The 12,201-nt window shown below is 43.1% G+C and overlaps 1 pseudogene; it reads right to left on the reverse strand.

Annotated features, from left to right (window-relative positions):
- Positions 1-10,671: 10,671 nt before the first annotated feature.
- On the reverse strand, positions 10,672-11,215 carry LOC119504804 (annotated as a pseudogene).
- Positions 11,216-12,201: the final 986 nt, after the last annotated feature.

Here is a 12,201-nt window from a genome sequence, read left to right on the forward strand (position 1 = left end):
ATAAGAGGATACTATGAACAACTGTATGCCAACAAACTGGATAATGTAGAGGAAATGGACAATTTCCTGGAAACATATGAACAATCTAGACTGACCAGAGAAGAAATAGAAGACCTCAACCAACCAATCACAAGCAAAGAGTTCCAATCAGTCATCAAAAAGCTTCCCACAAATAAATGCCCAGGGCCAGATGGCTTCACAGGGAAATTCTACCAAACTTTCCAAAAAGAACTGATACCAATCTTACTTAAACTCTTTCAAAACATCAAAGAAAGTGGAACACTACCTAACTCATTTTATGAAGCTAACATCAATCTAATACCAAAACCAGGCAAAGATGCTACAAAAAAGGAAAGCTACAGGCCTATCTCCCTAATGAATATAGAAGCAAAAATTCTCAACAAAATACTTGAAAATCAAATCTAAAGACACAACATTTAAAAAATCATACACCATGACCAAGTGGGTTCATTCCAGGCATGCAAGGATGGTTCAACATAAAAAAATCAATCAATCTATTACAACACATTAACAAATCAAAAGAGAAAAATCAAATGATCATCTCAAGGATGGTTCAACATAAAAAAATCAATCAATCTATTACAACACATTAACAAATCAAAAGAGAAAAATCAAATGATCATCTCAATAGATGCTGAAAAAGCATTCTACAAAATCCAACATCCCTTTTTGATAAAAACACTTCAAAAGGTAGGAATTGAAGGAAACTTCCTCAATATGATAAAAAGCATATATGAGAAACCCACAGCCAGCATCGTACTCAATGGCGAGAGATTAAAAGCCTTCCTTCTAAGATCAGGAACAAGACAAGGATGCCTGCTCTCACCACTGTTATTCAACATTATACTGGAAGTGCTAGCCAGGGCAATCTAGCAAGACAAAGAAATAAAAGTCATCCAAATTGGAAAGGAAGAAATGAAACTGTCATTGTTTGCAGATGATATGATGTTATATCTGGAAAACCCTGAGAAATCAATGATACAGCTACTAGAGCTAATAAACAAATCTAGCAAAGTAGTGGGATACAAGATTAATGCACATAAATCAGTAATGTTTCTATATGCTAGAAATGAACAAATTGAAGAGACACTCAAAAAAAAGATACCATTTTCAATAGCAACTAAAAAAATCAAGTACCTAGGAATAAACTTAACCAAAGATGTAAAAGATCTATATAAAGAAAACTACATAACTCCACTAAAAGAAATAGAAGGGGAACTTAAAAGATGGAAAAATATTCCATGTTCATGGATAGGATGGTTAAATGTCATTAAGATGTCAGTTCTACCCAAACTCATCTACAGATTCAATGCAATCCCAATCAAAATTTCAACAACCTACTTTGCAGACTTGGAAAAGCTAGTTATCAAATTCATTTGGAAAGGGAAGATGCCTCAAATTGCTAAAGACACTCTAAAAAAGAAAAACAAAGTGGGAGGACTTATACTGCCTAACTTTGAAGTTTATTATAAAGCCACAGTAGTCAAAACAGCATGGTACTGGCACAAAGATAGATTGATCAATGGAATCGAATTGAGAATTTGGAGATAGACCCCTGGATCTACAGCCAACTGATCTTTGATAAGACCCCCAAAGTCACTGAACTGGGTCATAATGGTCTTTTCAACAAATGGGGCTGGGAGAGTTGGATATCCATATCTAAAACAATGAAAGAGGACCCCTAACTCACACCCTACACAAAAATTAACCCAAAATGGATCAAAGATCTCAATATAAAAGACAGTACCATAAAACTCCTAGAAGATAATGTAGGGAAACATCTTCAAGACCTTGTATTAGGCGGCCACCTCCGAGATTTTACACCCAAAGCACAAGCAACAAAAGAAAAAATAGATAAAAAGGAACTCCTCAAGCTTAGAAGTTTCTGTACCTCAAAGGAATTTGTCAAAAAGGTAAAGAGGCAGCCAACTCAATGGGAAAATTTTTTGGAAACCATGTATCTGACAAAAGCCTGATATCTTGCACATATAAAGAAATCCTACAACTCAATGACAGTAGTACAGACAGCCCAATTATTAAAATGGGCGAAAGATATGAAAAGACAGTTCTCTGAAGAAGAAATACAAATGGCCAAGAAACACATGAAAAAATGTTCAGCTTCACTAGCTATTAGAGAGGCAAATTAAGACCGCAATGAGATACCATCTCACACCAATTAGAATGGCTGCCATTAAACAAACAAGAAACTACAAATGCTGGAGAGGATGTGGAGAAATTGGAACTCTTATTCATTGTTAGTGGGACTGTATAATGGTTCAGCCACTCTGGAAGTCAGTCTGGCAGTTCCTTAGAAAACTAGATATAAAGTTACCCTTTGATCCAGCAACTGCACTTCTCAGTATATACCCAGAAGATCTGAAAACAGTGATGTGAACAGATATCTGCACACCAATGTTCACAGCAGCATTATTCACAATTGTTAAGAAATGGAAACAACCCAAATGTCCTTCAACAGATGAGTGGATACATAAAATGTGGTATATACACACGATGGAATACTACACGGCAGTAAGAAGGAACGATCTCGTGAAACATGTGACAACATGGATGAACCTTGAAGACATAATGCTGAGCGAAATAAGCCAGGCACAAAAAGAGAAATATTTTATGCTACCGCTAATGTGAAGATTGAAAAATGTAAAACAAATGGTTTATAATGTAGAATGTAGGGGAACTAGTGATAGAGAGCAATTAAAGAAAGGGGAATGATAACCCAATAAGAACAGAGAAGCTGTCATGTGTAAATTTAATGTTCTGGGAATGCTCTGGAATGACTATGGTCTGTTAATTTCTGATGGGTATGGCAGGAACAAGTTCACAGAAATGTTGCTATATTAGGTTATTTTCTTGGGGTAGAGTAGGAACACGTTGGAAGCAAAGTAGTTATCTTAGGTTAGTTGTCTTTTCCTTACTCCCTTGTTATGGTTTCTTTGAAATGTTTTTTTTATTGTATTTTTTATTTTTATATAGTTGATTAAAAAAAGAGTTAAAAAATAACAATAAACAAAAAATAATAAAAATAATGAAAAATATATCCCCTTGAGAAGCTGGTGGCGAATGCAGAGGTATTGGGCTTCCCCACCTCGATGGTTGCTGATGTGCTCACAGACATAGGGCACTGGTGGTTTGATGGGCTGAGCCCTCTACCACAGGACTTGCCTTTGGCAAGACTGTTGCTGCAAAGGAGAGACTAGGCCTCCCTATAAATTGTGCCTAAGAGCTTCCTCCTGAATGCCTCTTTGTTGCTCAGATGTGGCCCTCTCTCTCTAGCTAAGTCAACTTGGCAGGTGAAATCACTGCCCTCCCCCACTATGTGGGATCTGACACCCAGAAGAGTGAATCTCCCTGGCGATGTGGAATATGACTCCTGGGAAGGAATCTAGACCCAGCATCATGGGATGGAGAACATCTTCTTGACCAAAAGAGGGATGTGAAAGGAAATGAAATAAGCTTCAGTGGCAGAGAGATTCCAAAAGGAACCAAGAGGTCACTCTGGTGGGCACTCTTATGCACAATATAGACAACCCTTTTTAGGTTCTAATGAATTGGAATAGCTAGCAGTAAATACCTGAAACTATCAAACTACAACCCAGAACCCATGAATCTTGAAGATGATTGTATAAAAATGTAGCTTACAAGGGGTGACAACATGATTGGGAAAGCCATATGGATCACACTCCCCTTTGTCTAGTTTATAGATGGATGAGTAGAAAAATGGGGGAAGGAAAAAACAAAACAAAACAAAACAAAAAGGCACCCAGTGTTCTTGTTTACTTTAATTGCTCTTTTTCACTTTAATTTTTATTCTTATTATTTTTGTGTGTGTGGTAATGAAAATGTCAAAAATTAATTTTGGTGATGAATGCACAACTATATAATGGTACTGTAAACAACTGAGTGTACACTTTGTTTTGTATGACTGCATGGTATGTGAATATATCTCAATAAAATGGAAAAAAAAATACAACTAAAATTGGGAAGGGAATTTTCCCAGAGCAAGGGATGCTATGTAGACAAAAAAAGAAATGTTATCATAACACAAATCAAAAACTTCCAACATAACAAAAATGTAATATTTCATTACAAACACAAATGAAGAGAAAACAACTCACATCTGGCCACTATATCAATCGACAGTATTATAGAGTCATTGTTCTCCAAGTTCAACATCAATAGTGTGCCATTCCTGGGCCTCTTTAGATTTTGTAGGCAACGCAAACTACATTAGTTTGTGATGCTCTGACACTTTTACCAAGTACCTTGCAAGGCTGCTACTTCTGAGAGTGACCTGGATCAAGATAAGGCTCTGTAGCAGGTCCAGGCAGTGGTGCAAGACAATTTGCCACTCCAGCCTATCCAATCATGGTTGTTCAGGTTTGCTAGAGCTTCCATTACACAAAATATCAGAAATGATTGGTATAAAACAAAGGGGATTTATTAGGTTACAAAGTTACTGTCCTAAGGCCATAAAAGTGTCCAAACTAAGGCATCAACAAGAGGATAACTTCACTAAAGAAAGGTCGATGGCATTCAGAACACCTCTGTCAGCTAGGAAGGCACATGGCTGACATCTGCTTCTCCCAGATTGTGTTTCAGCTCCTCTCTCAGCTCCTGTGCATCCTTGCCTTGGCATCTCCAAACATCCTTCTGTCCACAACTTCAAGCATCTCTGTCAGTTCCCAAGAATCTCCCCAAAAGTCTCCCTCAGCTGCTCTGAGCTCTTTCTGTCTGTGAGTTCTCTTACAGGACTTCAGTGATTTAATTAAGACCCACCCTAAATGGGTGGGGTCCACATCTCCATGGAAATAATATAATCAAAAGTATCACTCACAGTTGGGTGAGTCACATCTCCATGGAAACACTCATCAAAAGTTTAATGTCTGCCTTCACAAGATTGCATTAAAGAACGTGGCTTTTGGGGGACATAATATATCCAAACTGGCACAGTGCTCAAAGTGTCAGTAATAAAAATGTTATGAGGTTTCTTTGGCATGCCTCAAAAGGAGAATTACAGAACAGATATCTAGGGATTTGGAACAGAGCCATGCCCTCTTCTGCTGATAATATTCTTCTTTTGAGAAGCATCTCACAGCTTACTACTAAACCCTGATAGAAACTGAATGCTTAACCATGGTATTCTAAATGATAATGTGACCTGAGCCACCCGTTACGAACAGAAGGTTGGGCATGTACAACAACAATCCATTATCAAATGGATGTGGCACATAAAAAATTGGACGCAAACAAGTCCAGAAGGCACAAGCAAGTTGCATGAGCAGGTGGTTCAGACCAACTTCTACTGCCTTCTATGGGAACCTACTTCTATGCTTCCATGGGGAGTTCCATATGACCTGTTGAAGGAGGAAGAAAAAACTTGTGCCTAGTTCATAAAAGGGTCTCCACATTATGCTAGTAACAGGGTACTCAGTCAGGGATGACACTGGAGGGGAACAGTGAAGGAAGTCTTCCCAGAAGGCAGAACTTTGGCCAGTAAATCTCACTATCCCGTGGCCAGGAAAAAGAGGTGACCTGTGGTACATATCTATACTGTTAAATGAACAGTGGATAATAATTTGGCTGGTTGGTCAGAAATTCTTACTAAAAGATATCCACTGCAGAGGAGGCCCTCAATAATAGGAGGGGACAAGATGACTTGTCCTGTGGCTATTATAGCATCTTTCCTCAGGCACCCTAGCACTTAATGAGCCTGTGTACAAAATGGCCATATTGGCAGGGATGGGAACACTGACTGCCCAAATTACCAAGAGCAGAAACTAAAGTCTGATTCCCCAGTATGGCACAACTTCCCAAGGGAATCAGCCAACCACCTGTTGATAGGTTGAAACAGTGTACTCTTTCAATCATGGAATGGAAAGACATTTGTTTGGACTGGAATAGACACCTATTCTGGATATGGATTTGCCTTTGTGCTCCATTGTGTTTCTTCAAGCATTACCATGTAATTCCTTACTCACTTCTGACCCATGGGTCATATTTCAAAGTAAGTGTGACCATGGGTCACGCACAAGGAAATCACTAGTCTTATCATATACCCCATCATCCAGAAGTAGCTGTCCTGACAGAACAATGAAATGGCCTACTGAAGGCTCAGTTTTTGGCATTAGCCAAGAATATTGTGCAAGGTTGAGATTCTCTTTTAGAAAATACAATATGTGCTTTGAACAACCAACATATGGTGCTGTTTCTCCCACAGCCAGAATATACAGATCTGGAGCCAAGAAACGACAACGTAGTTTCTCTCATTACTATACCTACTTGCCGAATTTCTGCTTCCAATTCTCTTAACTTAAATTCTGCTGGCTTGGAGGTGTTAATTCCCAAGGACGAAATACTTCCATTGAATTGGATGTTGAAACAGCTACCTGGACATTCTGGATGCCTTATGCTACTGAACCAACAGGCAGGGAAAAGGGATACTGTACTGGCTGAGGTGACTGATCCTGATTACCAAGGAAAGATTGGGTTGCTGCTACACAGTGAGGCCAGGGAGGACCATGTCTGGAGATTCAGTGGGGAACTTCTTGGTATTTCCATTGCTGATAGTAAAAGTTAATGAAAAACTATAGTAACTGAGAAAAGACAGAGCCACTTTATTTTAGGAATAAAGGTTCGGATCATGTAACCGGGTATAGGTGCTGGTTCACAGCCAAGGGAACATGAAATGAACAGAAGCAAGTTACAAATACCAGCTATAGCCTCATTACCAGACAGAATAAAAGGACCATAACAGTAAGCATATTTTCTTCCCTGCTTAATGTATATACGTGTGTGTTTATGTATTTTTGCATAAATTAACTTATTTTTTCTCCTCTCCTTTTCAATTATAATTATAATTACAATTAATGGTAGTGGTTAACTTTACAATTTCATCTTTTTTTATTATTATTACTAATTGTGTATCGAAAGCAGTTAAGAGTTTCCACAACACCAAATAAACCAGTTCTGAGGTTATTTTTCCCCAAGATAAACTTTAACAGCTCCAGCTTCTTTAGTGTTTATCAAAATACAAAAGAAAAAAATGGATAGAGGTCATCTTTTTCCGATGGCAGATCTGACTCTGGCAGGAGGAGGGAGTGAAAGCTACTTCACACGTATACAGACAGGGGTGCTCCGAGACAGGTTGTGCATTCTAGAATGGAATGACTCTCCCAACTTGCATGCGTTTCTGGAGGTGAGACCCCAGGGCCCCTGAGAGATCTGCTGAGTAAACACTGGGAGTAACACGCTGTCGGCTCTGGAAGTGGTTTCCAACAAAAGTATCACACACCTGACCAAAATGAAAGACTGGAGTGTGGAGAGCCGTCTCCCGGGACGGGCATAGCGCATGCGCTGTAAACCTGCTCCAAAGTCCCCCCGCCCATCGAGTGGTGCCAAGATGGCGCCCACATCCTGCTTCCGGCTTCTGATGTATGTAACCACCCGCTGTATTCACCAATCATGCTTGTGTGCGTGGCGTTAGCCCATTGGATACACGCAAGGTTTATAAGAAAGTTCCCGGGCAAAGCTCGGAGAGACAGCCCACAAGGAGCCGCGCCTGACGGCCGCATCGAGGTTGTTCTCCCCCGAGGCGTCTTGCCCCGGGCGGAACCTGTAAAGATGATGATTGCCTAGTCTCATTAAAAGTTTATTTGCTTTACCACCGCGAGTCCTGAGTGATCACAAGTGCTCCGGGTAAGACGTTGTCCGCACCCTCTCTCCCCTTATCTCTCTGGTCCCCATCGCCGGCCGACCGAGGACTCGAGGCGGGGCGGAGAGGCGCCGGACAAGTGGTGGCCCGTACGGGGACCTCATTCGCGTTCCCCTCGACCCGACGGAGACGTGCTCCCGGGATCCGTGGTTTGACCTCCGCGACTGATCACCGCGAGAAGGTAAGCACCCCCTTTTTTTCGTGCGAGGACTAGGGCCCGTGGGCGTTCAGGTAGCCCCGGGGACTCGGAAGAGCTCTCCGAGTGATTAAGAGATAGTGCCGACTGCAAGCATGGGGCAGTCTGGGAGTTCACCCCTATTAACCCCCTTAAAGACCCTTTTGAAACAGCGGGGTATCTCAATTAAGAGAAGTTCTCTCCAGCGATTTCTTGATGATGTGGCCACTTTTGCCCCCTGGTTTCCTTGTTCTGGCAGCCTTAATCTGCCCTCTTGGATGAAACTTGGTCGTGATATAGACCGAGCGCGCCAAACGGGTGTCTGTTTGGACCCGATTCTAGTCCTTATATGGGAGACTGTTAAGGGCCATATCGCTCCCTCCACGTCACAGTGGAAAGGCCCTGACCCGGTGCTCGGCTGGGCCGGAGGCTCTGTTTGTGTTTTTCCCCAGGAACCAGGACGTCAACCAGTGTGGGTTCCGGAAAGACTGGTGGGAACCGTGGCATCACCTGGGGAGGCCGGGGAGCAGCTGTCAGAAACGCCAACGAATATACGGCCTGGGCCATTGGACCAAGCCTCCGGCCTTCAGGGACTTGAGAACATTAGGGAATTGAAGCCTGTTAGTTTCGACCTTTCCACACTGGGCGATCCTGAGCATCGCTTTGAGCTTGCTCTTCAGCTTGGAGAGTTAAAATCTGTGGGACCAAGTCACCTCTTGGTTCTCTTGGCCCAATTTGACTAATTGGATTCTCTTGATGGTGGGACTATTGGTGGGATTAGTCATTGTTAAATCTTTGCTAGAACGCCTGTTTCAAGCGCGGCAGTACCGTGTTACCACTATGATGGCTATGTCCTCCACCTTTGATACCCCCAACAGCGACCATTCTGATGGCCATACCCCATCCTGGCCGCCTCGGGCGGGGCACTCGGGAGCGAGGTTTGTAGCTAAGCGCGCAGCTATGTCCCGGGTATAACGGGCGACGCCAGCAGTCATAATTTTTGTCTCAGGTAGGTCCCTAAGGCAGAGTCATAGTTGTGGCCAGACTTGACTCTAGCCAATGCATAGGGACGCCTAGTGACGCCTCCGACTCTGGTTAATGCTATCCCTGCCCCCGCCTTTGTCCCCCAGTTGCAAGGCAAAGCACTGCAGGGAGAGTCATGTTGTTTCCAGCTCACGGACTCTCCTGTCTCCATATGAGGTGAGCATTCTGGTCGGTGCTAGAGGCTCCGCCGCTAAATGGCTGAGACCTAGTCCAGACTCCCCAAAGCACCGGAACAAATTGTGAGCCATCTGGGTTCACGGGAGCACACTCATCACTGGGGACACTGGGTCGATATAAATAATAAAGGGGGAGATGTGGAGAGCCGTCTCCCGGGACGGGCATAGCGCATGCGCTGTAAACCTGCTCCAAAGTCCCCCCGCCCATCGAGTGGTGCCAAGATGGCGCCCACATCCTGCTTCCGGCTTCTGATGTATGTAACCACCCGCTGTATTCACCAATCATGCTTGTGTGCGTGGCGTTAGCCCATTGGATACACGCAAGGTTTATAAGAAAGTTCCCGGGCAAAGCTCGGAGAGACAGCCCACAAGGAGCCGCGCCTGACGGCCGCATCGAGGTTGTTCTCCCCCGAGGCGTCTTGCCCCGGGCGGAACCTGTAAAGATGATGATTGCCTAGTCTCATTAAAAGTTTATTTGCTTTACCACCGCGAGTCCTGAGTGATCACAAGTGCTCCGGGTAAGACGTCGTCCGCACCCTCTCTCCCCTTATCTCTCTGGTCCCCATCGCCGGCCGACCGAGGACTCGAGGCGGGGCGGAGAGGCGCCGGACACTGGAGGATCCTTGCTTTCTTCTCAACTGAGAGCCAGAGGCTGCTGCCATGACTATGGCCAGTGCACAGGCCTTCCTGTGGGTACTCGAGTGGCCCTGACACAGGGGATGTCTAGGGCCCCAGAGACCTGACAGAGGGGCCACTGGTCTCACGGTGGCCTGGCCTCGCCACAGCCTCAAAGCTTGTTTCCTAGGTAACTGTGTGAGCACAAGTACAAGCACAAACTCTATGAACTACAGGATGATCCAAAGACAAAGCGTAATTACAGGGATCTCTATTGTGACCATCCAAAATTTGATCATGGGTTTGATTTGCATCACCTTCTCTCACATTCCCAAAGGGAAACGCAGACCATTAAATGGACTACTATTCAGGTTGTTACTGCAAAACCTACACTAGGCATATTTCTCCCTACACTGTGTGTTCAAGTGTTCTCTTTATCTTTTATTTTTTAAAAAAATAAAAGATAAACTGAGTTTGGGTTAAAAACCAACCACCAAAATGGATCTCAACATAGATCTAAAGCCTACCAGAGGCACTTTTAACTCATCTAACACAGTAACCCCCAGAAGCCCAGGTGCCAGTGCACCTGAAATCCCTTCTCAGTACTAAACGGTGAGTTGATTTTCCTTTTTTTTTTTAATAATAAAAAAAGCTGAATAATATTGCAAAGGAGTACCAGAAACTGCCTCATTGGAAACAAAAATTATTTACATTAAATAAAAAACCTGTTTGTAGACTGCGTCTGCCACATTTACAGCATGGTGCAATAATACTGTGACCAAAACCCATGGAAACAGCTTCTGGCACTCAATACCACAGAATAGCACAGTTTGCCACATGACAGTAAAGCAGAGGGTAAAGAGGAGGAAGGAAGAGGGAGGGGAGGAAGGAGGAGATGACACTTTCTAGGTTCACGTCTGGTTTTGGAGCTGATTGGACAGCCAGTCCAGTCCTTCGTACAGCCCGTCCCCATGATGGCACAGGTGGCCTGAATGTACCAGTTTCTGTGGCACAGAGAATGCAGTCCCAGCTTATCTGTGATTTCAGCAGCATTCATGGCATTGGGGAGATCCTGCTTGTTAGTGAACACTAGTAAGACAGCATCCCTGAGCTCATCTTTGGCCAACATCCTCATGAGCTCCTCACGGGCCCTGTTCACATGCTCTCAGTCATTGTGGTCGACCACAAAGATCAGACCTTGTATGTTCTGGAAGTAGTGGCACCACAGAGGCCGGATCTTATCCTGGCCACCCACATCCCACACGGTGAAGCTGATGTTTTTGTACTCTAGTTTCCATGTTGAAACCTACAGTGGGAATAGTAGTTACTACTTCACCAAGTTTCAGTTTGTACAAAATAGTAGTCTTTCCAGCAGCATCCAGGCCAACCATGAGAATGCTCTTTTCTTTTCTTGCCAAAAGGGCCCTTGAAGAGGTTAGCAAAAATATTCCCCATGCTTGCAGACTGGTGTAATCAACACTGGCCAGAGAAACCCCTCGGTGGCTGCTGCTGCTGCTGCTACTGCTCAGAGACAGGCATTGGTTTCACTCCTACCTACAATTTCATCTTTAGATTGGAGAATATTCAAGAGGTACTCTAACTGAATTTGAGGAATACGTAACAACATCCACAGATTAATAACAATTGGGACTTTGTGGCTTCCTTTTTTGAAGGAAGGGTGAGAATGTCTTTATTTCCACAAAGGATAGTTATATCTTGTTAAAAAATAAAAAGCTGAAATTTGTTATTGTTGTTGTATGGAAGTTCAAATATACATAGAAAGGTGTGTATGGATATTGAGTAGGCAAAGTGATGAGCGGCCCTAGTTATTAAGCCATTGTCTTTCTCTGCTCCAAACCTACTCTTCTCTACTTGGTTTTGTGATGGTAGAGTTGGGAGAACTGTATTTGTACTTTGCTACCTGTTAAGTTCTGCAAAGTGGAAGGAGGGAGAAGGGTCATGCACCTTTCCTGACAAGTGGCTATCACTTAACAGTCTCCAGCTTTTTTTTTTTTCTTTTGGCACCCCTAGAATCAATCTTATCATGCCCCCTCAGAGATACCAACAACAGTTAAGCAATGTCCCCTCCCCAGAGGTAAGAGGGGCCTCTCCTACAAGCCTGTAGTTTCTAATTACTCCAAACTCTTCTTTTCTTCTCCCCAGCCCTAAGAGCAGCAGATGCTTCCTGTAGTTACTATCTGTGTTGGCTCTGTATCCGTTTGCTTTTTTCAGTTCTCCAAAACTGCTTAACCAATTCCTTATATTAAATTCTCTCTGTTGAAATACCAAGGGTGTTTTATGCTGTTCTAATTATACCCTTCCATGTAAAGAATCCCAGCCACCTGAGGTGGTAGCTAAAAACAAAGTAAATGACAATAGTAGCACAACATTGTGAATGTAATTAACAGCAGCAAATTATTTATTTGAATGCGGTTAAAAGG

This window comes from Choloepus didactylus, chromosome 10 (assembly GCF_015220235.1).
Source record: "Choloepus didactylus isolate mChoDid1 chromosome 10, mChoDid1.pri, whole genome shotgun sequence".
Lineage (NCBI taxonomy): Eukaryota > Metazoa > Chordata > Mammalia > Pilosa > Megalonychidae > Choloepus > Choloepus didactylus.